Source organism: Petromyzon marinus, chromosome 17 (assembly GCF_048934315.1).
Source record: "Petromyzon marinus isolate PM22_M1 ecotype Great Lakes invasive population chromosome 17, UKy_Petmar_22M1.pri1.0, whole genome shotgun sequence".
Lineage (NCBI taxonomy): Eukaryota > Metazoa > Chordata > Hyperoartia > Petromyzontiformes > Petromyzontidae > Petromyzon > Petromyzon marinus.
This window is the reverse complement of record NC_133683.1, coordinates 16,829,200-16,852,823: the sequence shown is the minus strand read 5'-3', so window position 1 is coordinate 16,852,823 and position 23,624 is coordinate 16,829,200. Positions and strand designations below refer to the sequence as shown.

At 48.8% G+C, this 23,624-nt stretch overlaps 1 long non-coding RNA gene across 1 annotated transcript; it reads right to left on the bottom strand.

Annotated features, from left to right (window-relative positions):
- Window positions 1–12,261: 12,261 nt before the first annotated feature.
- Window positions 12,262–22,868, bottom strand: LOC142924835 (uncharacterized). Its single transcript, XR_012941930.1, has 2 exons — window positions 21,742–22,868; window positions 12,262–13,298 (listed from the first exon to the last, which is right to left on the bottom strand). It is a non-coding gene; the product is annotated as an uncharacterized LOC142924835 (long non-coding RNA).
- Window positions 22,869–23,624: the final 756 nt, after the last annotated feature.

The window sequence follows — 23,624 nt, the reverse complement described above, 5'->3', positions numbered from 1 at the left end:
GCAGTAATGTGGGTGAGTTAGCAGTAATGTGGATGAGTTAGCAGTAATGTGGGTTAGTGAGCAGTAATGTGGGTGAGTTAGCAGTAATGTGGGTGAGTTAGCAGTAATCTGGGTGAGTTAGTAGTAATGTGGGTGAGTTAGCAGTAATGTGGGTGAGTTAGTAGTAATGTGGGTGAGTTATCAGTAATGTGAGTGAGTTAGCAGTAATGTGGGTGAGTTAGCAGTAATGTGGGTGAGTTAGCAGTAATGTGGGTGAGTTAGCAGTAATGTGGATAAGTTAGCAGTAATGTGGGTGAGTTTGCAGTAATGTGGGTGAGTTAGCAGTAATGTGGGTGAGTTAGCAGTAATGTGGGTGAGTTAGCAGTAATGTGGGTGAGTTAGCAGTAATGTGGGTTAGTGAGCAGTAATGTGGGTGAGTTTGCAGTAATGTGGGTGAGTTAGCAGTAATGTGGGTGAGTTAGCAGTAATGTGGGTGAGTTTGCAGTAATGTGGGTGAGTTAGCAGTAATGTGGGTTAGTGAGCAGTAATGTGGGTGAGTTAGCAGTAATTTGGGTGAGTTAGTAGTAATATGGGTGACTTAGTAGTAATGTGGGTGAGTTAGCAGTAAAGTGGGTGATTTAGCAGTAATGTGGGTGAGTTTGCAGTAATGTGGGTGAGTTAGCAGTAATGTGGGTGAGTTAGCACTAATGTGCGTGAGTTAGTAGTAATGTGGGTGAGTTAGCAGTAATGTGGGTGAGTTAGCAGTAATGTGGGTGAGTGAGCAGTAATGTGGGTGAGTTAGTAGTAATGTGGGTGAGTTAGCAGTAATGTGGGTGAGTTAGCAGTAATGTGGGTGAGTTAGCAGTTATGTGGGTGAGTTAGCAACAATTTGGGTGAGTTAGCAGTAATGTGGGTGAGTAAGCAGTAATGTGGGTGAGTTAGCAGTAATGTGGGTGAGTTACCAGTAATGTGGGTGAGTTAGCAGTAATGTGGGTGAGTTAGCAGTAATGTGGGTTAGTGAGCAGTAATGTGGGTGAGTTAACAGTAATGTGGGTGAGTTAGCAGTAATGTGGGTGAGTTAGCAGTAATGTGGGTGAGTTCACAGTAATGTGGGTGAGTTAGCAGTAATGTGGGTGAGTTAGCAGTAATGTGGGTGAGTTAGCAGTAATGTGGGTGATTTAGCAGTAATGTGGGTGAGTTAGCAGTAATGTGGGTGAGTTAGCAGTAATGTGGGTCAGTTATCAGTAATGTGGGTGAGTTAGTAGTAATGTGGGTGAGTTAGCAGTAATGTGCGTGAGTTAGCAGTAATGTGGGTGAGTAAGCAGTAATGTGGGTGAGTTAGCAGTAATGTGGGTGAGTTAGCAGTAATGTGGGTGAGTTAGTAGTAATGTGGGTGAGTTAGCAGTAATATGGGTGAGTTAGTAGTAATGTGGGTGAGTTAGCAGTAATGTGGGTGAATTAGCAGTAATGTGGGTGAGTTAGCAGTAATGTGGGTGAGTTAGTAGTAATGTGGGTGAGTTAGCAGTAATGTGGGTGAGTTAGCAGTAATGTGGGTGAGTTAGCAGTAATGTGGGGTGAGTTAGCAGTAATGTAGGTGAGTTAGCAGTAATGTGGGTGAGTTTGCAGTAATGTGGGTGAGTTAGCAGTAATGTGGGTGAGTTAGCAGTAATGTGGGTGAGTTAGCAGTAATGTGGGTGAGTTACCAGTAATGTGGGTGAGTTAGCAGTAATGTGGGTGAGTTAGCAGTAATGTGCGTGAGTTAGCAGTAATGTGGGTGATTTAGCAGTAATGTGGGTTAGTGAGCAGTAATGTGGGTGAGTTAACAGTAATGTGGGTGAGTTAGCAGTAATGTGGGTGAGTTAGCAGTAATGTGGGTGAGTTAACAGTAATGTGGGTGAGTTAGCAGTAATGTGGGTGAGTTAGCAGTAATGTGGGTGAGTTAGCAGTAATGTGGGTGATTTAGCAGTAATGTGGGTGAGTTAGCAGTAATGTGGGTGAGTTAGCAGTAATGTGGGTCAGTTATCAGTAATGTGGGTAAGTTAGTAGTAATGTGGGTGAGTTAGCAGTAATGTGGGTGAGTTAGCAGTAATGTGGGTGAGTTAGCAGTTAGGTGGGTGAGTTAGCAGCAATTTGGGTGAGTTAGCAGTAATGTGGGTGAGTAAGCAGTAATGTGGGTGAGTTAGCAGTAATGTGGGTGAGTTACCAGTAATGTGGGTGAGTTAGCAGTAATGTGGGTGAGTTAGCAGAAAATGTGCGTGAGTTAGCAGTAATGTGGGTGATTTAGCAGTAATGTGGGTTAGTGAGCAGTAATGTGGGTGAGTTAACAGTAATGTGGGTGAATTAGCAGTAATGTGGGTGAGTTAGCAGTAATGTGGGTGAGTTAACAGTAATGTGGGTGAGTTAGCAGTAATGTGGGTGAGTTAGCAGTAATGTGGGTGAGTTAGCAGTAATGTGGGTGATTTAGCAGTAATGTGGGTGAGTTAGCAGTAATGTGGGTGAGTTAGCAGTAATGTGGGTCAGTTATCAGTAATGTGGGTGAGTTAGCAGTAATGTGGGTGAGTTAGCAGTTATGTGGGTGAGTTAGCAGCAATTTGGGTGAGTTAGCAGTAATGTGGGTGAGTAAGCAGTAATGTGGGTGAGTTAGCAGTAATGTGGGTGAGTTAGCAGTAATGTGGGTGAGTTAGCAGTAATGTGGGGTGAGTTAGCAGTAATGTAGGTGAGTTAGCAGTAATGTGGGTGAGTTTGCAGTAATGTGGGTGAGTTAGCAGTAATGTGGGTGAGTTAGCAGTAATGTGGGTGAGTTGATAGTAATGTGGGTGAGTTAGCAGTAATGTGGGTGAGTTAGCAGTAATGTGGGTGAGTTAGCAGTAATGTGGGTGAGTTAGCAGTTATGTGGGTGAGTTAGCAGCAATTTGGGTGAGTTAGCAGTAATGTGGGTGAGTAAGCAGTAATGTGGGTGAGTTAGCAGTAATGTGGGTGAGTTACCAGTAATGTGGGTGAGTTAGCAGTAATGTGGGTGAGTTAGCAGTAATGTGCGTGAGTTAGCAGTAATGTGGGTGATTTAGCAGTAATGTGGGTTAGTGAGCAGTAATGTGGGTGAGTTAACAGTAATGTGGGTGAGTTAGCAGTAATGTGGGTGAGTTAGCAGTAATGTGGGTGAGTTAACAGTAATGTGGGTGAGTTAGCAGTAATGTGGGTGAGTTAGCAGTAATGTGGGTGAGTTAGCAGTAATGTGGGTGATTTAGCAGTAATGTGGGTGAGTTAGCAGTAATGTGGGTGAGTTAGCAGTAATGTGGGTCAGTTATCAGTAATGTGGGTGAGTTAGTAGTAATGTGGGTGAGTTAGCAGTAATGTGGGTGAGTTAGCAGTAATGTGGGTGAGTTAGCAGTTAGGTGGGTGAGTTAGCAGCAATTTGGGTGAGTTAGCAGTAATGTGGGTGAGTAAGCAGTAATGTGGGTGAGTTAGCAGTAATGTGGGTGAGTTACCAGTAATGTGGGTGAGTTAGCAGTAATGTGGGTGAGTTAGCAGAAAATGTGCGTGAGTTAGCAGTAATGTGGGTGATTTAGCAGTAATGTGGGTTAGTGAGCAGTAATGTGGGTGAGTTAACAGTAATGTGGGTGAGTTAGCAGTAATGTGGGTGAGTTAGCAGTAATGTGGGTGAGTTAACAGTAATGTGGGTGAGTTAGCAGTAATGTGGGTGAGTTAGCAGTAATGTGGGTGAGTTAGCAGAAATGTGGGTGATTTAGCAGTAATGTGGGTGAGTTAGCAGTAATGTGGGTGAGTTAGCAGTAATGTGGGTCAGTTATCAGTAATGTGGGTGAGTTAGCAGTAATGTGGGTGAGTTAGCAGTAATGTGGGTTAGTGAGCAGTAATGTGGGTGAGTTAACAGTAATGTGGGTGAGTTAGCAGTAATGTGGGTGAGTTAGCAGTAATGTGGGTGAGTTAACAGTAATGTGGGTGAGTTAGCAGTAATGTGGGTGAGTTAGCAGTAATGTGGGTGAGTTAGCAGTAATGTGGGTGATTTAGCAGTAATGTGGGTGAGTTAGCAGTAATGTGGGTGAGTTAGCAGTAATGTGGGTCAGTTATCAGTAATGTGGGTGAGTTAGTAGTAATGTGGGTGAGTTAGCAGTAATGTGGGTGAGTTAGCAGAAATGTGGGTGATTTAGCAGTAATGTGGGTGAGTTAGCAGTAATGTGGGTGAGTTAGCAGTAATGTGGGTCAGTTATCAGTAATGTGGGTGAGTTAGCAGTAATGTGGGTGAGTTAGCAGTAATGTGGGTTAGTGAGCAGTAATGTGGGTGAGTTAACAGTAATGTGGGTGAGTTAGCAGTAATGTGGGTGAGTTAACAGTAATGTGGGTGAGTTAGCAGTAATGTGGGTGAGTTAGCAGTAATGTGGGTGAGTTAGCAGTAATGTGGGTGATTTAGCAGTAATGTGGGTGAGTTAGCAGTAATGTGGGTGAGTTAGCAGTAATGTGGGTCAGTTATCAGTAATGTGGGTGAGTTAGTAGTAATGTGGGTGAGTTAGCAGTAATGTGGGTGAGTTAGCAGTAATGTGGGTGAGTTAGCAGTTAGGTGGGTGAGTTAGCAGCAATTTGGGTGAGTTAGCAGTAATGTGGGTGAGTAAGCAGTAATGTGGGTGAGTTAGCAGTAATGTGGGTGAGTTACCAGTAATGTGGGTGAGTTAGCAGTAATGTGGGTGAGTTAGCAGAAAATGTGCGTGAGTTAGCAGTAATGTGGGTGATTTAGCAGTAATGTGGGTTAGTGAGCAGTAATGTGGGTGAGTTAACAGTAATGTGGGTGAGTTAGCAGTAATGTGGGTGAGTTAGCAGTAATGTGGGTGAGTTAACAGTAATGTGGGTGAGTTAGCAGTAATGTGGGTGAGTTAGCAGTAATGTGGGTGAGTTAGCAGTAATGTGGGTGATTTAGCAGTAATGTGCGTGAGTTAGCAGTAATGTGGGTGAGTTAGCAGTAATGTGGGTCAGTTATCAGTAATGTGGGTGAGTTAGTAGTAATGTGGGTGAGTTAGCAGTAATGTGCGTGAGTTAGCAGTAATGTGGGTGAGTAAGCAGTAATGTGGGTGAGTTAGCAGTAATGTGGGTGAGTTAGCAGTAATGTGGGTGAGTTAGTAGTAATGTGGGTGAGTTAGCAGTAATATGGGTGAGTTAGTAGTAATGTCGGTGAGTTAGCAGTAATGTGGGTGAGTTAGCAGTAATGTGGGTGAGTTAGCAGTAATGTGGGGGAGTTAGTAGTAATGTGGGTGAGTTAGCAGGAATGTGGGTGAGTTAGCAGTAATGTGGGTGAGTTAGCAGTAATGTGGATGAGTTAGCAGTAATGTGGGTTAGTGAGCAGTAATGTGGGTGAGTTAGCAGTAATGTGGGTGAGTTAGCAGTAATCTGGGTGAGTTAGTAGTAATGTGGGTGAGTTAGCAGTAATGTGGGTGAGTTAGCAGTAATGTGGGTTAGTGAGCAGTAATGTGGGTGAGTTAACAGTAATGTGGGTGAGTTAGCAGTAATGTGGGTGAGTTAGCAGTAATGTGGGTGAGTTAACAGTAATGTGGGTGAGTTAGCAGTAATGTGGGTGAGTTAGCAGTAATGTGGGTGAGTTAGCAGTAATGTGGGTGATTTAGCAGTAATGTGGGTGAGTTAGCAGTAATGTGGGTGAGTTAGCAGTAATGTGGGTCAGTTATCAGTAATGTGGGTGAGTTAGTAGTAATATGGGTGAGTTAGCAGTAATGTGCGTGAGTTAGCAGTAATGTGGGTGAGTAAGCAGTAATGTGGGTGAGTTAGCAGTAATGTGGGTGAGTTAGCAGTAATGTGGGTGAGTTAGTAGTAATGTGGGTGAGTTAGCAGTAATATGGGTGAGTTAGTAGTAATGTGGGTGAGTTAGCAGTAATGTGGGTGAGTTAGCAGTAATGTGGGTGAGTTAGCAGTAATGTGGGTGAGTTAGTAGTAATGTGGGTGAGTTAGCAGTAATGTGGGTGAGTTAGCAGTAATGTGGGTGAGTTAGCAGTAATGTGGATGAGTTAGCAGTAATGTGGGTTAGTGAGCAGTAATGTGGGTGAGTTAGCAGTAATGTGGGTGAGTTAGCAGTAATCTGGGTGAGTTAGTAGTAATGTGGGTGAGTTAGCAGTAATGTGGGTGAGTTAGTAGTAATGTGGGTGAGTTATCAGTAATGTGAGTGAGTAAGCAGTAATGTGGGTGAGTTAGCAGTAATGTGGGTGAGTTAGCAGTAATGTGGGTGAGTTAGCAGTAATGTGGATAAGTTAGCAGTAATGTGGGTGAGTTAGCAGTAATGTGGGTGAGTTAGCAGTAATGTGGGTTAGTGAGCAGTAATGTGGGTGAGTTAGCAGTAATGTGGGTGAGTTAGCAGTAATCTGGGTGAGTTAGTAGTAATGTGGGTGAGTTAGCAGTAATGTGGGTGAGTTAGTAGTAATGTGGGTGAGTTATCAGTAATGTGAGTGAGTAAGCAGTAATGTGGGTGAGTTAGCAGTAATGTGGGTGAATTAGCAGTAATGTGGGTGAGTTAGCAGTAATGTGGATAAGTTAGCAGTAATGTGGGTGAGTTAGCAGTAATGTGGGTGAGTTAGCAGTAATGTGGGTTAGTGAGCAGTAATGTGGGTGAGTTAGCAGTAATTTGGGTGAGTTAGTAGTAATATGGGTGACTTAGTAGTAATGTGGGTGAGTTAGCAGTAAAGTAGGTGATTTAGCAGTAATGTGGGTGAGTTTGCAGTAATGTGGGTGAGTTAGCAGTAATGTGGGTGAGTTAGCACTAATGTGGGTGAGTTAGTAGTAATGTGGGTGAGTTAGCAGTAATGTGGGTGAGTTAGCAGTAATGTGGGTGAGTGAGCAGTAATGTGGGTGAGTTAGTAGTAATGTGGGTGAGTTAGCAGTAATGTGCCTGAGTTAGCAGTCATGTGGGTGAGTTAGCAGTAATGTGGGTGAGTTAGTAGTAATGTGGGTGAGTTAGCAGTAATGTGGGTGAGTTAGCAGTAATGTGGGTGAGTTAGCAGTAATGTGGGTGAGTTAACAGTAATGTGGGTGAGTTGGTAGTAATGTGGGTGAGTTAGCAGTAATGTTGGTGAGTTAGCAGTAATGTGGGTGAGTTAGCAGTAATGTGGGTGAGTTGGTAGTAATGTGGGTGAGTTAGCAGTAATGTGGGTGAGTTAGCAGTAATGTGGGTGAGTTAGCAGTAATGTGGGTGAGTTGGTAGTAATGTGGGTGAGTTAGCAGTAATGTGGGTGAGTTAGCAGTAATGTGGGTGAGTTAGCAGTAATGTGGGTGAGTTAGCAGCAATGTGGGTGAGTTAGCAGTAATGTGCGTGAGTTAGTAGTAATGTGGGTGAGTTAGCAGTAATGTGGGTGAGTTAGCAGTAATGTGGGTGAGTTAGCAGTAATGTGGGTTAGTGAGCAGTAATGTGGGTGAGTTTAGAGTAATGTGTTTGAGTTTGCAGTAATGTGGGTGAGTTAGCAGTAATGTGGGTGAGTTAGCAGTAATTTGGGTGAGTTAGCAGTAATGTGGGTGAGTTAGCAGTAATGTGGGTGAGTTAGCAGTAATGTGGGTGAGTTAGTAGTAATGTGGGTGAGTTAGCTGTAATGGGGGTGAGTTAGCAGTAATGTGGGTGAGTTAGCAGTAATGTGGGTGAGTTAGCAGTAATGTGGGTGAGTTAGCAGTAATGTGGGTGAGTTAGTAGTAATGTGGGTCACTTAGTAGTAATGTGGGTGACTTAGTAGTAATGTGGGTGACTTAGTAGTAATGTGGGTCACTTAGTAGTAATGTGGGTGAGTTAATAGTAATGTGGGTGAGTTAGCAGTAATGTGGGTGAGTTAGCAGTAATGCGGGTGAGTTAGTAGTAATGTGGGTGACTTAGTAGTAATGTGGGTGAGTTAGCAGTAATGTGTGTGAGTTAGCAGTAATGTGGGTGAGTTAGTAGTAATGTGGGTGAGTTAGTAGTAATGTGGGTGAGTTAGCAGTGATGTGGGTGAGTTAATAGTAATGTGGGTGAGTTTGTAGTAATGTGGGTGAGTTAGCAGTATTGTGGGTGAGTTAGTAGTAATGTGGGTGACTTAGTAGTAATGTGGGTGAGTTAGTAGTAATGTGGGTGAGTTAGCAGTAATGTGGGTGAGTTAATAGTAATGTGGGTGAGTTAGCAGTAATGTGAGTGAGTTAGCAGTAATGTGGGTGAGTTAGTAGTAATGTGGGTGACTTAGTAGCAATGTGGGTGAGTTTGCAGTAATGTTTGTGAGTTAGTAGTAATGTGGGTGACTTAGTAGTAATGTGGGTGACTTAGTAGTAATGTGGGTGAGTTAGCAGTAATGTGGGTGAGTTAGTAGTAATGTTGGTGACTTAGTAGTAATGTGGGTGAGTTAGTAGTAATGTGGGTGACTTAGTAGTGATGTGGGGTAGTCCGTCCCTGGCCGCTGTCACTGTTGGTGAACTCTCCGGCTGGGATTGGTGACTAGGAGATGTTAACTCCCGCGCCTGATACACAGGAGGTCGTGGGTTCGGTGCTGACCGTGACGCCTGCTGTATATTTGGAATGTGCGTGTTTTCTATCCCTCTCTCCTCGCGGCCGCGTGGATTTTTCTCCGGGTCCGCCGGTTCCCCCCCACCCCCTCCCACATTCGGAGTCAACATCGCGCCTTCAATGAGTATTTGTCCGCTTATAAGCTTCCATGCGATGATAAGCCACTTCGTTGAGCTCATCATTTGTGGCAACCAGGTCGCTACTGAAAACGCGCTACATAGCAGTTCACAGTGGAGCCTTTCACCTGGAGAGAGAGAGAGAGAAGGAAAGAAAAACAACGTGCAAAACGTGAGTCGATTTGTGGCGGGTTCTCTCCACCACGATCAGCGAGAAAGTGGGGACCACACACACACACGTGGAGACCACACACACACGTGGAGACCACACACACACACACGTGGAGACCACACACACACACACGTGGAGACCACACACACACACACGTGGAGACCACACACACACACGTGGAGACCACACACACATACACGTGGAGACCACACACACACACGTGGAGACCACACACACACACACGTGGAGACCACACACACACGTGGAGACCACACACACACACACGTGGAGACCACACACACACACACACGTGGAGACCACACACACACACACACGTGGAGACCACACACACACGTGGAGACCACACACACACACACACGTGGAGACCACACACACACACGTGGAGACCACACACACACACACACACGTGGAGACCACACACACGTGGAGACCACACACACACACACACACGTGGAGACCACACACACACACGTGGAGACCACACACACACACACGTGGAGACCACACACACACACACGTGGAGACCACACACACACACGTGGAGACCACACACACGTGGAGACCACACACACACACGTGGAGACCACACACACACACACGTGGAGACCACACACACACACACGTGGAGACCACACACACACACACGTGGAGACCACACACACACACGTGGAGACCACACACACACACGTGGAGACCACACACACACACGTGGAGACCACACACACACACACACGTGGAGACCACACACACACACGTGGAGACCACACACACACACACACGTGGAGACCACACACACACACACGTGGAGACCACACACACACACGTGGAGACCACACACACACACGTGGAGACCACACACACACACGTGGAGACCACACACACACGTGGAGACCACACACACACGTGGAGACCACACACACACACGTGGAGACCACACACACACGTGGAGACCACACACACACACACACACGTGGAGACCACACACACAGAAGTGGAGACCACACACACACACACGTGGAGACCACACACACACACACGTGGAGACCACACACACACGTGGAGACCACACACACACACACGTGGAGACCACACACACACACGTGGAGACCACACACACACACGTGGAGACCACACACACACACACGTGGAGACCACACACACACACGTGGAGACCACACACACACACACGTGGAGACCACACACACACACACACGTGGAGACCACACACACACACACACACGTGGAGACCACACACACACACACACGTGGAGACCACACACACACACACACGTGGAGACCACACACACACACGTGGAGACCACACACACACACGTGGAGACCACACACACACACACACACGTGGAGACCACACACACACACACACGTGGAGACCACACACACACACACGTGGAGACCACACACACACACACGTGGAGACCACACACACACACACACGTGGAGACCACACACACACACACACACGTGGAGACCACACACACACACACGTGGAGACCACACACACACACACACACGTGGAGACCACACACACACACACGTGGAGACCACACACACACACACACGTGGAGACCACACACACACACACACGTGGAGACCACACACACACACACGTGGAGACCACACACACACACGTGGAGACCACACACACACACACGTGGAGACCACACACACACACACACGTGGAGACCACACACACACACACACGTGGAGACCACACACACACACACGTGGAGACCACACACACACACACGTGGAGACCACACACACACACACGTGGAGACCACACACACACACGTGGAGACCACACACACACACGTGGAGACCACACACACACACGTGGAGACCACACACACACACACGTGGAGACCACACACACACACGTGGAGACCACACACACACACACACGTGGAGACCACACACACACACACACGTGGAGACCACACACACACGTGGACCCATACACACACACGTGGAGACCACACACACACACGTGGAGACCACACACACACACACACACGTGGAGACCACACACACACACGTGGAGACCACACACACACACGTGGAGACCACACACACACACGTGGAGACCACACACACACACACGTGGAGACCACACACACACGTGGAGACCACACACACACGTGGACCCATACACACACACGTGGAGACCACACACACACACGTGGAGACCACACACACACACACACACGTGGAGACCACACACACACACGTGGAGACCACACACACACACGTGGAGACCACACACACACACGTGGAGACCACACACACACACACGTGGAGACCACACACACACACACGTGGAGACCACACACACACACACGTGGAGACCACACACACACACACGTGGAGACCACACACACACACGTGGAGACCACACACACACACGTGGAGACCACACACACACGCGGCACGCTCACACAATAGGCCGAATCGCCCGCTCGCTCGACCCCCACCACCACCACCACCGCAGCCCACTTCTGTGCGCCCTCTGCCCGCGTCGCCTCGTCACGGGCGAGGCCCCGAGCGCCAATAATCACGGCGATTGTCTCACGCGCCTTCCGCTCTACTGTAACTCGCGCCGCAAAGAAGGCAAAGATTCGGGGGGGGGGGCAGCGGGCACTGATGGATCGCCGCGCGGGTGGTCCTGAGCCCCCCCCCCGCCCTCACCCACCCTCATCCCCACCCGTCCCCCCCCCCTTTGTGGCCCACACGATGCGACACGGGGAGTGGTCACGGCCTACGCGTGCCTCTGGCGCGCACGGTGGGAAATACGCGCAGATTTTTCTCCGGGTCCTCCGGGTTTTACCTCCACATTTAGAATCAACGTCACGCGTTTAGGATTGGCTGCTATAAATTTCCGCGCGATGATCGACTTCGTTAAGCGATCATTTGTGGCCAGGTTGCGTCTGAAAAAGAGCGACATTGCTCAAGGGACCTTACCTGGTCAAATCATAGAAATAGCTTAATTTCAATTTAGGTTAACGCGCTGCGCTACGAACCCGGCGACCCCGGTTCGATTCCCGCTCACGACCAACGCCAGTGACGATTATCTGAACCGGTCCTGGGCCTCCCCTAGGTCGGCTCAGCCTCAAATGGGTAACCTGATGCGGTGTGTAAAAAAACATCGCCACTGGAGAGACAAAGGTCCAGGTGGAGGATTTTGCCCAGAGGGAGGAGATGTATCGAGATGAACTTTGGGGATGTGGGGGGGTCGAGTTTGGAGGCTTGTTGGGTAACGTAGGCGCAGGGGGGGGAGTCCTTGCATACCCACGGGACCTCTTTGCCATTACCAAAGTACATGTTGACTTAAAACTTTCGTGACTGCAGGAATTTATATTCTATGGTTCTTTCGGTAAGGTCACGTAGATAGAAAAAAATATGACAATAAAATAATAAATGCAAATCAGGTATCGGTTTGAACCTTTATTGGCAATTAAACAGGAGGTGTGTTAAGATGTTCAAACACCAAATCGATAACCCTTTTCGCAAGGGGTCAAGTCTTGCATTAACCACACGCACTTGTGGAGAAACATGCAAACAACCATGGCTATACTAATTATTATTATTATTTGATGGCATTGTCTTTAAAACTGATGGGTCTACACCAGAGACAGGAGCAGCCTTCTGTAGGGCCTCGTCTCGCTGCCAGTGGCAGACCAGAGACCGCCAAAAAGCGAACAGTACAAACACAGACTTGACGCCTTGCGTAGCCACCCACAAGGATCGGGTTGCGAGGTATAAGATCGGAACCAGGAGGCGATCGTGATGAGACGCCTGCATGGCTCTGGATGATGTGATCAAGGAGGATGGAGTGGTATGTGGTGTCAAAAGCAGTGGAGAAGTCTCAGTGAACTGGGATTGAGAGTGCTCCTTGGTCCGACAAGAGGAGGTCATTGACCACACACATGTACGTATGTTGAACTTCTTTTGCACCGTATGCAGCCAACCGCGCCAATCGGAGGTGCGGCGGAAGGACAACAAGCGAAACGCCAAAAGCAGTTCTCAACAAATGAGTTTTTTTTTCAATCTCGGAAAGTGCACGGCCCCAGCAGGCCTCTTAATATCGGACGGAGAGGAGCGTTCCAGACGGTTCGCAGAAGCGCATCTGAAAGCGCCGCACGATGCGAGTGACCGCCGCCTTTGTTCGAGGGCCGAGCCAAAAGCGGCCGCCGCCGCGGGGCTGACGGCCGCAGGTTGCGTGACGATTTCATTGCTCCTTGACGAGACCAGCAAAGGTGTCTGTTGTCTCGTTCGTGGCGAGCGCTTTGTGCGTGCAGCGCGTGCGACCTCGCGATGCGCTCATGCGGAAGCCGATGTGGCTCGGACGAGCACGGGGGAGCATTTTCAGATCGTGCTTGGCCACGGATTCCTTTGGCAGTGGGGTGGTTTGTGGAGTCAAAGGAAGCAGAAGGGTCCAGCAGAACGAGGAGGGAGAGTGATCCGCTGTCTGTAGAGATTAGAGGGGCATTGACTAGGCGTGTTATTTAATGAACAATATAATTACATACCGATAAACTATATATGAATATATATAAAGATACACCGTAAATGTGTTTGCGTCGTATTAATATATAGTTGACATCAACAGTGTGTGTATCTCAAACAATTGCTGCATTATATGATTTGCACGGGGTACATTACATACATTTGTATACATCACATTATCATTTTAACGTGTCTCCCTACACACGCGCATTCTCTCTCCCTCTCTCTGCGATCCAAAAATTACAATTTTATTTTTTTACACGCTGTGGGGACGAGGGGTGGCTGCGTACAGTGGTTTGCGCGCTGCGCTATAGAAACCCGGCGACCCCAGTTCGATTCCCGCTCACAGCCAACACCCAGTGACAATCATCTGAACCGGTGCTGGGCTTCCCCTAGGCTCACTAAGCCTCAAATTAGTACCTAGTGCGGTGTGTAAAACGTCGCCATTTGGGAGACAAATGCGGCCGGGCGTGGTGTTGAACACCCACCCCCTCGTGTGCCGTAGCGTCCTTTCATAGGTTCTCGCTAACTGCACTTGCCCCAACAGTCTATTAAAGGCTATAACGGGGTTTCTTTGTCGTTGGTGGGGCGTGGTGGGGGGAGGGGAGAAAGAGGGCCCGATCTCAGGGTACCGAGACGAGATAGCCGCACCCTACGCCCTCTGTGAATCGAGAGCAACAAACAGCACATGGAGCGTGGAGGGAAATCATGCGAGGAGGAATCACCAACCGTGCTTCGCTGATCCTCGCTACAAATTGCCACTGACTTGTGTGTGATTATGGATTACAGCGCGCGCGCACACACACACACACACGTGTACACACACACTCTCTCACACACACACGTGCCTGCCCATGTTATTAGACCGCGTCTCAGAGGGGGTATTAAAGGAGCTTTGCATGCATGTGTTACTTCCATTCCCGGCGGAATGATGATTTGCATACAAAAAATATACGGATTTTGACCTTTTACATTTAAACCACAATCTCCCCATTTATATTCGTCGCGCCCGCAAATGGCAGCTCATTGTACGCGCTCTGTTAATATTTGCCGATCGGCGTTGTTGCCCGCGGCTTAATCTCTCGACTGAATATTTTCTCTCTCTCTCTCTCTCGAGGTTTTTCGCCGGTCAGACTGGAGTAGGTGGCGCGTGCCTATTAGTCACAAGCATCATAGCGAGAGGTCTACTGGATGTGGCGTATCGGACGTGGAACTATATAGTCTGGGTTACCGGAAAAAAGAGAAATCCAGCTCTGGTACAGCATGTGTATGGATGTATACGTGTTGGATGTATGGATAAACATTGTACAAAGATCCTCCGTCTGCACAGTTGCTCTCTTCTTCTCTTCATAAATCAGCTTGTAACAGGCAATAGCATCGTTTTCAGCTGTAGCTGGACGTAGGAACAGGTTTGTTCGTATCTCTGAAAGTTCATAAGTCGAATGTTCGTAAGTAGAGGTGGTCCCTGTAATGTCTGTTTCTCTCGCGCGTGCCTGGTGCACGGCGAGGTCTCATAAATCAACTTGTAACAGGCAATAGCATTGTGAAGAGCTGCAGCTTGACCTAACGGACAGCTTCATTCGTATCTCTGAAAGTTCGTATGTCGAATGTTCGTAAGTAGAGGTGGTCCCTGTAATGTCTGTTTCTCTCTCGCGCGCATGTCTGGGGCACGGCGAGGTCTCGTAAGACGCCCGCACGGCTCCTGGCTTCCTGCTCCGGCAAAGCGACAGACAACGTCCTCCACCGTCTTCATTCTACGATGCCTTCCACTTCATTGCGACGTTAATATTCTTGCCAGAGCTCGTCAGACGAAGCCACTAGATCAGCGTTCTTCATTTGCAAGGGCCGCTGGGGCCACTGGCAGCCCCTGGTGGTCGTTAGTGCGGCCGCTGACGTACGTCCGACAATAGGCAAACGTAACAAGAAAAACCCCATCATCATCGTGCTGCTATAAAACCCAACAATGGTTTCAAATGTGTGGCGGTCCTCACACTGCTGATGATGTCTTATCGGCGAAAGTGCCCCCCACCACCCTTACTTTGAAAATTAGTGGAGAACACTGGGCTAGATGATGACAATAAGTGGCAGGACAGACGCACTAATGGATCAACTCACAGTGATTCTGAATTTCACGACGCATGCGGCCACACTGTTTGACACTTACGCACCAATGTTTGTTCGATTGTTTTCAAGTCATAGACGTCGTGTATAGTGGGTTCACGTTATTCCCCTGCAGCCACTAGAGGTGCTCTCCACCGTGCTCAAATCGAATCGAGACCCACCCCTGCATTGTGACAAATTCATGCGAACTCCCAGAGCGGTGAATCGTTCCACCGCGCTCGACGACGACGTCAAAAGCTTTCGTCCACATTCTTCCCCGTTTGTTTCGGAATTTTTTTTATCTCTTTCATAAAATAAATATATATATATACATTTAATATTTATTTTCGATAAATGTTTCCATTATTCAGAAGCAAAATGCCCTGGTTCAATTGTGTGCATGGCAAGGCAATTCAGAGCCTTGTAATTTACTCATTCAGAGTAATCATGGTGATGGTGGAGGGGACGCATATCTATTGATGGTGATAATGCCCTTAACAGCACTGGATCTCGGGCTATAATTTGAGGGATACGGAACATTGTAATCAGACGTCCGTCCGGTGCCCGCTCGCTCTGCCAGAAAATTACCGGCAAGCAAGCGTAAACATAATCCGCTGCCATTCAGCATTCCCAGCGTTACGCCGCTTGGGGTGGCCACGGCGAGCTCAGACGGCAGCTGTGCTGCGTTTTGTGCGTGTGTGTGTGTCTGTGTGTCTATGCGCGGCTGTGGCTATGGGGAGCGGTCGTATAGCGGTTAGCGCTACGCTGCGCTACGAACCAGGAGACCCGAGTTCGCTTCTCGCTCACGGCCAATACCAGTGACGATTATCTGAACCGATCCGAGCCTCAAATGAGTACCTGGTGCGGTGTGTAAGCCATCGCCACTGGGGAGACAAAGGTGGTCGGGCGTGCTGCTATCCACCCACTCCTCGTGTACCTTTCCGGCCTCCATAGATGCTCGCCAACAGCACTTTTCCCAAACGTCTGTTAAGGCTGTAGGGGAATCTTTGTTAGCGCGCTGCACCACTATTCCGGCGACCCGAGTTCGATTCCCTCTCACGGCAATCACCAGTGACAATGATCTGAACCGGTCCTGGGCCTCACGTAGGTCGACATCCTGGTGCGGTGCTTAAACATCGCCACTTGGGAGACAAAGGCGGCCGGACGTGGTGCTGGCCACCCACCCCCTAGTGTACCGTTCCGGCCTTCATAGGTGTTCGCTAACAGCACTTGCCCCAAAATCTGTTCAGGCTATACGGGGAATCTTTGTCGTTGTCTGGCACGCCGGTTTGAAAAATACAGACTGGCCTACCTAAGATCCATCCGGGTGTTAACCAGGTTGGATTACGGCGTGAGGAGCTCAAAATTATTGAATCATTTGGACACAGTCCCATCGGTGAGCTCTTCCGGCAGGCGAGGCTGCGTTGGCTGGGTAACGTAGCCCGCATGCCCAGCCACCGTGGAGAGGAGGGATAATCAGCTTCTGTTTGGCCGGAACGAGCGGGCCAAATTGGCGCGGTACGGGCTAGAGAAGAGATACACTGATGCGGAAGATGTGGAGCTGAGTGGACTTGTCGATGACCGGTACCAGCGGTGAAGGACGCTGGAGGCAGTCGCCCTCTAACAACGGAGGGCAGAGGAGCGACGCTCACAACAACGAGCGGAGCGCTGGGGGACTCAAATACAGCACAGTAGTAGCCACAGGAGTTGCATAGGCCAGTCATCTCAATTCAGTCAATCCACGGCACCTGGGTCTGTCCCGTGACTTCCTGCCAGCGGGCCTTCGACACTTAATGTGGTCTCAAAGTGCACCTAGCATGGCACAAGCGCCACGGTGACGTCACCGTAAATTAGTGGCGAACTGCGTTTTTTTATAGGTGCCCACTTACAGCACTCGCCCCAACAGTCTGTTCAGGCGATACGGGGGATCTTTGTATTTGTATGTCTTGTCTTGATGTTGTGTGTTTTGGAACATGCCCCCCCCCCCCGCCCCCTCACAGTTTTAAATGGAGGGGTTTGTCATTGAGAACCGATACCAAGAGGGACAGGGTCACCTCAACTTGTTCCTCGGGATACTTAAAATAGTCGCGATTACAACCCGCGTGGGGGGGGGTCCTCTCCCTGCCTGCCTCTGTCTGGATGTTGTGGCTCACGTGGAGAGGAGGGGCTGATGAGCGGTGTCGCTGTTGCTCCGTTTGTTTACCCAGGCGAGGCTCGCCGAGTCTCAACTCTCCGTTGTTTTCCCCAATCGCTTTTTTGTTTCCCAATTCAAATGTGGCACATTTAGACCGTCGGAGTAATTGGGCCGGAGGGACAATTTTTCCATACAGTCAGGACACGCATATGATAATAGGGTTTTTCCCCTTTTTTCTGGTAACAAAACTGAAACCTTTTACAAGGAATACATTTGTGCATTAACCACAATACTCGTGGTCAAAATGCAAAAAATAACGATAATATATGCATTGTCCTTGAAACTTATTGGTCCACACCAGGGACGGCTTTCTTTTGAGCCTCGACCCAATTGGTGCTAGACCAGAGGACGCCAAAAGGCGTACGACAAGGGGAAAATCCCTATTATTATATTTTGGTACTGGCAAAGGAGGTCACGCATATGGTTATTTAATTTATTTTAACACCGGTATTAAAACATTTCAATTGTTCATTCGTTAAGTTAATATTTTTTTCTCATCTGTTATCATTGTTAATATCTACAAAAAACTCGACCAAGAGTCCTGAATGAACTGAGACAAAACATAATTTGATGGATGTTTATCAACTTGCTGAACTGGGATGGCAAAGTGCTGACCTCTCCTTTGCGGACTCGAGCTCACTCGGGAGAGGATCTCAGAGGTGGCTCTGTGATATCAGCTTGCGCGGGTCATTCTCGAGCACCAAGGGTTTGTACTATTCAGCAGTAGATCCGAATAGATTCTTCGTCTCGAGACGTGACGGCGGATAGACTTCGAGGAGAATGATGAAACAAGGACTTTGGCTTTCGCAGGAGCAAATCGTCTTGCATCCTGTGCCGTGATGAGTGTTTTCTCCATGAAGTGTCCACGCCAGATGAGACGCATTCCCTCTCCGTCGTCCTGTCGGGCATTGGAAGTCCTTGGACGTTGGGCGAGATGTTAACTGCCTCGCATGGTATGCAGGTGGTCGTGAGTTCGATCCCGACCCTGACGTGGATTTTTCTCCGTTTTTTCTCCAACCCACATCGGTGTGCTGAAGTAGTAACTAATTGGCATGTTCTGTTTTCGTGACAACCCTTACGAATTGGCTGCGTCGGGTGGTGGCGGGTTTAACGACACACTTGTATTTACGTGATATAACCTCACAAATAATAATTTTATTATCGAGAAGTTTCTGCTTGCCGCGTCCGCTCTCGTTACTTCCACTCGGCAGAAAACGATTTTACTACGATTCACTGTCTTTTTTTACCAGGTAAGGCCCACTGAGCTCTTTATCAGAAGCGACCTGGTCACAAATGATAGCTCAACGAAGTGGCTCATCATGTGGAAATTTATAGCAGCCAAATATTCTAAACCGATGTTTCTTATATAAATGTGGAGGGAAAAATCGGAGGCCTCGGAGAAATATCCACGCCACCACGAGGAGAGACACACCGCAAACTCCAAATACACAGGCGCCAGGGTCGGGATCGAACCCATGGGTTCATGTATACCAGACAAGGTAGTTAACATCTCGCCTCCGTTGTACCACGTGCTCCCCCGTAACGAACTAAAAGTGTCACTTTTTAAAACAAATAATCGTCACAATAGTAATGCAACATTCACGTTCAAAGCTCGCTCTGCGATTGCTTTCGAGGAGTCAAAACGTGAGATGAAGTTCCAATTATTTCGGGGGTTTAATCGCAGCAAATTGGGGAAATTGGATATGAGCATTCCACTAATCATTTGACAGCCTGTTGAAAATCGAGGGCACGATTTACTGCGGTTTCAGATGTATCGTAGGTAGGGGATGGGACGTGCGGATTCCAAAGGAGACATTACACGGTTACCATTTCAAAGTCCGCTATTGTGCCACGCGATTAATTCAAGGTGCATCGTCTATCTCACTGCGCGTGGCAACGGGCGCATCAAGAAGTATATATTCATTCTTACTTACACCTAGTCACAGCCCTGCTCTGATTGATTAACCACGCAAGGAACATACATATCAGCATCACTGAGCCATGCTCAATCCACTGCTGGGGTGAAAGCCTCGCACCAGGCCGCCGCCACCTCTAACGATCCTGCGATGTAATAGTCAAGCCTATAGCACCTGCACGCGAGCACATTTCACTACTCCACCTCCTCAGCGGACTTCCCTCCCTCTCTCTCCCGCTGATGCGTTCCACTCCTTCGACTGCCGCTGCCGTCAATGATGACCAGTGGTCCAGGACATGTGTTCTTGTTAAAGTAATACTGCATTGCATCTACTGTCTTGGGGGTGGTGGGTTTCTATGCGGTACATTCGTGTGTAAGTTGTGCCTATTTAAACAAAAAACACGGTAGTCGAAACGTGAGTGATTTTTTTTTTTTTAAGTGGGGAGCGGTAGTGTTGCGTTTCGCGCGCTGCGCTACGAACCCGGCGACCTGATTTCGATTCTGCTCATGGCCAGCAATCAGTGACGATTGTCTGAACCGGTCCTGGGCCTCCCCTTGGTCGACTCAGCCTTAAATGAGTACCTGGTGTGATGCGTAAATATCGCCACTGGGGAGACAAACGCGGCCGGGCGTGGTGCTGTCCACCCACCTCCTCGTGTGCCGTTCCGGTCTTCATAGGTGCTTGCTAACAGCACTTGCCCCAACAGTTTGTTAACGCTATACGGGGAATATTTGTCTTTGATATTCATGGGGAGCGGTGGTGCGGTTAGTGCGCTGCGCTACGAACCCAGCTACCCGATTTCAAATCCCGCTCATGGCCTAACACGAATGACGATTATCTTAACCGGTCCTGGGCCTCACCTAGGTGAACTAAGCCTGAAATAAGTACCTTAGGATACAAAAGCGGCCGGGGTATGGTGTTGGCCACCCAATCTCTCGTGTGCCGTGCCGGTCTTCAAAGGTGCTCGCTAACAGCACTTGCGCCAAAAGTCTATTAATGCTAATCCGGGGGTCTTTATAATCACGCGTGGTTTTCGTGATTTTCGGTAGCAGCTAACAGTGGCGAGTGATATCCGAACCAATTCTGAAGTGAGCGTGGTAAAGTATGATCAAACAACCCCCATGACCGACATGACGCGGGGAGGTCTTCATCCAGCAGTGGATTGATCAAGGGCCGTACAAAATATGTCTTTGATACAGGACGGAGAACCCAGCTGCTGTGAATATCTGTATTTTAATCATATTAATATCTGTATTTTATTTTCAATGTATACACTCACTACCATCGCGGCACGCATATAAATGATTGTCCCTTAAAACATTAATATGCATGGGCGCCATGGGCCACGTGAGTGTGCACACGACTACACCCTATTGCTAACTCGTCAAATGTTTTCTAATTAACGATGGCGAGTCCAACAGTGTGGAATTCAAAAGACAATACTGAATACGATTGCACGCGTACGGCTCTTTTGCTTAGACGAAGACCTTCCCACGCATCCTCACCGTGCTTCACCACGAGCCGGTCAACGTTACCATTACACAAGCCACTCACTTGATTCCTCGTAGCATACATCAACCGAATAGTGAATGCTCAAAACGTACACTTATTTTCTGTGCGCGTCGCCGGTGTAGTATATTAAACCAAGATTTTAAAAAAAAACTCGTAACCAACAACATTCTCTGTCGCGTTTTTTTTCTTCTCCTCGTCTTTTAAATTGCGTCGTTTTTAATATATATGTTTTATGGGTGCCTCGATGGCTCGAATCTTGTGCACCGCGTGCCAATTCGACGGCGCGCAGCCGTTCCAAAAAAAAAAAAAAGAGACGGCAATTTATTTTTGGAGAGACACTTTAAGATAACCGTGGCATTGGGGGTGAAAATTGCTGGGTTTGCGGACCTCTATTTGAGTTGACATCGCTGCTTTGTTAGAGAGGGAGACGCAATTTTATTTTGGATTTTTATCACTGCGCAACAATTGGCCCCTGCGGCCCTCCCCGTGTCACTCGGCAGAACGCCGCAACAGGAGTGTGCCGAGTGAGTGAGAGAGTGTGTGTATGTTTTGTTATCCTTCAAAAATCCTGCAACTTAATTGAGTGTCTGTCAATTCCCTACCCCACCCCCCACCCTCCTGTCCCCTTTCCCGTGTTTGACATTCGCGTTTTGCGGTGTATGTGGAGCCGCGCGATTTCGTACCGCGGAATAAAGATGACATCCGATTGGCAGTCTGTGTGCCTTCGAGTCCGCGACGCCGCGAGAGGTGTCCACATTCTGCGCCATCCGCCCGAATGTGCGAGCGGTGAATGGAGCGGCGAATAAAAGCAAACCCCCGATCCCTGACGATCCTGAGCCCGTAGGTGGTAGTTGGCCACCAGTGAATCATTAGCAGACGGCGTTGGAGAAAATTAATATTCTTGAGAAAAAGTAATGTTGGAGGACGGATCTTGCGAGCTCACTTGAAATGAAACGGTATCGCGATTGCTCCCGGACAGAAGGCGTTTCGTGTACCCGTCCAAAGCCCTCGGGCTCGGACCTTCGGAGCAGAATCCAGGGCGTGCGTGACCTGCGCGGCAAGCGAGAACTGAAACGCTTTTACGGAATTCCCCCCGCAACGTTGCAAAGCGAGCCACGGGCCAAAGCCGTGGACTTCTATCGGCTTTGGAGAACGGACGCGCGCGTCCGGTACCGCCGCGACTCAAACGAGAGAGCGGAAGGGGGGGGAGGCTTCGTTAACATTAAGACCACGACAAAAAGCGGCGTTTCGGATTTTCGCCGAATCGACCCCAGGGTGCCGAGCATCTACCGCGGAGGAACAATTGTGGTGGTGGGGGGGGGGCCTCCACGCACCCACGTGGACAAGGGCCAGACGAGGGGGCTGCTCGTTTCTGTCCCGCGAAACGCGCGCCGCTAATGAGCTCCTCTCCCTTAACTCGTCGCGCGGGCGCGCCAAGGACGAATGGATGGGGCTGGCACCCGACCAGCTCCGCTGCGGAACAAAAGACTCGCACGGCGCATCAGAGGCGGGAGACGAACGGCTCTTCCCCGCAAGCGGAGGGCTCCGACGTCCGCCTCGCGCGGCAGCAGCAGCAGCAGCAGATGCGAATGAATCTCCCTTTTTTGCCGCCGCAGATGTTTGCCCATTAAGGGCAACGTTTAGCCCGGACAATGATTAAAGCCCCGGTAGAGGTCTGGTACGCGCGCGGTCGCCGCGTCTCAAACAACAGGGGAAGGCCAACCGCTGGCTTCCGGCGATAAGAGTCGGAGGCACTTTCGGGTTCTTTAATTTTAGCGCGTGGCCCAGCTGATTCCCGTTAAATTCTTGTCGCAAAAAAAAACCGGTGGCTTGAATGATGGTAGCTTACACTTCAGTGCTGCTTTAATTCTGCGTTTAATAAAATACCGCGTGGCACTAATTACAAGAGGAGTAACGATGCATCAGTTCATCGATTAATATTGATTACGAAGCCCAAATTGCATATGTGAGAATCGATGTTTTGTTTTACTAGCGTGCGTGTGTTGAATGTAACGCGTTCCATGTCACATCTGCAGCCACGAGTGTCCGCTATGTTCACCACAATGATTGATTGTGGGATACAACGTATTTGGTACCGTACGTAAGCCAGCCGTGATAATCGGAGGAGCTGACAGACAGGGACTAGGAGAGGTTCCAGTTCAGCGCGAAAGCCGTAGGACAACATGGGAGAGGGCGACACATCATCATCAGGATCCATGGGCAGATAGCAACGTAGGGGGTCCACTGTGCATCTCGTCATTTGTTTCCACTTTCCTCCGTGGCCACAATCTGGCACCAACGGCTTGCGTCGTCGCCGTCGAGATATTCTCTGTTAGGTCATCTCTTTCCGATTTCCTTGTGGTTTCTTCCAGGGCGACACGGGCGGTCGTAAGCGGAGGAGGGTGCTGAATGAGGGCTTCACCACGGAGACTTGTGCGGTCTACAAGGCGAGCCAGGGGCAAAGACATATGTGTAAAAAAAGCTTTATAGCTCATCGGATTACCTCCAATATAAATAAATATTCTGACTCTGAATCCAGAGCGGTAGGAGAAGCGGGGCAGCAGGG